Genomic DNA, 1,943 nt, shown 5'->3' with positions numbered 1-1,943 from the left:
AATATTGTGCCTTGGGCTCATAACCTGACACTTTAGTGCAGGTGTGGGTTCAAGCAGATAATTAAAAGTGAATATATTAAACGGTTAGATCCTGGTTCATCAATCCAATAACTTCCAGTCCTTGCATGCATCTGCTTGTAGTTGATGTTGCAACATCAACGTCAACATCAACTAAAACAACAACCATCAACATGCGGTTGTCATCCTAGTGTCTAGCGTGTAATGTGACACGATTTATCCAAACAAAGAAGTATAATCGGTTCAGTGGGCATCTACACAAAAATGAGAGCGATCTTGTGGTCGATAATAAGATCGTCGATATATGGCTAACTCTTTTGAAAAGCGTTATTGCTTCTAATGATGAAGCAGTGTATAACTACTTGTTAAAGTACTTCAAGCATATAGTGTAAATCCTATGGAAGAGACCGGAAACAGCGAAAAACATCAAAGGTAAGCAAGAAAGCGGAAAAATGCGGCATTCGATATTTCAAATAGATATGTCTAAGGTCTTAAATTATCACTTACTACAGCTCGAATGAATTTTATTACTGGTCGTTTCAGCTCCATTCGTCAGTCGATGATCATGTGCGTTCAAGATAAAGCAGTAGATAACATTGATAGATGAACAAATTCAAAAAATTGGCTGCAGCTGACGAGGTTCAAATTGAATACAATGAAAATAGGCCAATTCCTCTCGATAATTTTTGCAATTACATTGTAATCTTAAATAACGACTTTGCCACTTCATAGAAGAATTCTGATCGTCGGTCGCTATGCCTTGGAATAAATAATATGGTGATTGACAATAGCTAATATCTGAGCAGATACTGGGCAAAATTAAATAACATCAATGCTGATAAACATGTCTTCATTAGTTGGTGAATCATATAACGATCGATGATGGTTGGTATCCACAAGACATACCACAAACCTCATACAAACAAGAGCTGAAACGATTTCAAGCTGCGACTCCAAACAAATTCTTGATCAATTGCTTGAAAAGATTAGCCGAGTTGGATGATAAAAATGTCTGTAAATTCCTAGGAAGCAGCTATTTTGTAATTTTATAGAGTTTTGCAACACCCCAACATCCCAAAACAATGTCGATGAAAGCCTTCAGTCTGATCGTGAAACCAATTATCCAAGAGCGCAATTTGCTGCTATTCCAAAGAGATACTAAAATTGAGATTGCAATACTTTTATAAATGAAGTATCATAGAATTTGCGAAGTAGCGTCTGTCTTATGATCCCCCCCGACACCATAAGTGATCTAGATAGTATAAACACTACCAACTGATATCACATGTTCCATTGGCAAAGCTTAGACTAGCGCAGACCTTCTATATATTTTGAAATTACAGCCGATCGATAGACAGTAATAACGGACACAAAATGTCACGGGGGTCAAAGGGGCAATAGGGGACCATGGGTGTATGTTGGTGGGTTAGTAAAATCCGAAGTGAATAAGTATAAGGCCCTTGGGTCGCTACACTGTGCTATCTTTTAGCCTACTGACTGCAACCTGATTTATTTACACCAACGAACAACTGCCACCACGGCCGTAATCATATTTGTAATCATGACTCTCACCGTACGTATTAACGTTATCTCTGTGAAGTCATTGTTTGTCCCGTACATGCATCAAGTGGCGTCATCATAACACTTGTACATCTTATGACTTTCTAGACCTTGGATTTGACGAACGCTACCTGGAGAGTCATTGTGACAACTCTCATCGGTAACATACCCTGGCCGCTTCACCATGTACAGCTCGTAGATCTTAGAATACCATTTTGATTGTAGAGTATTCAATGCTATGCAGCTTGTTGCACCAAAAAATCCAAATGCTGGATGACGAGATTATTGTTGGGATTACACCACTGAATGCTTGTTGGACAGGCGAATGACGTCAGATGGTTACGGTTACGGTTACATTTATGGTC

Source organism: Plasmopara halstedii (assembly GCF_900000015.1).
Source record: "Plasmopara halstedii genome assembly, contig: Scaffold_410, whole genome shotgun sequence".
Classification (NCBI taxonomy): Eukaryota; Oomycota; class Peronosporomycetes; order Peronosporales; family Peronosporaceae; genus Plasmopara; species Plasmopara halstedii.
The sequence above is the reverse complement of the archived record's forward strand: the minus strand, read 5'-3'. Positions refer to the sequence as shown.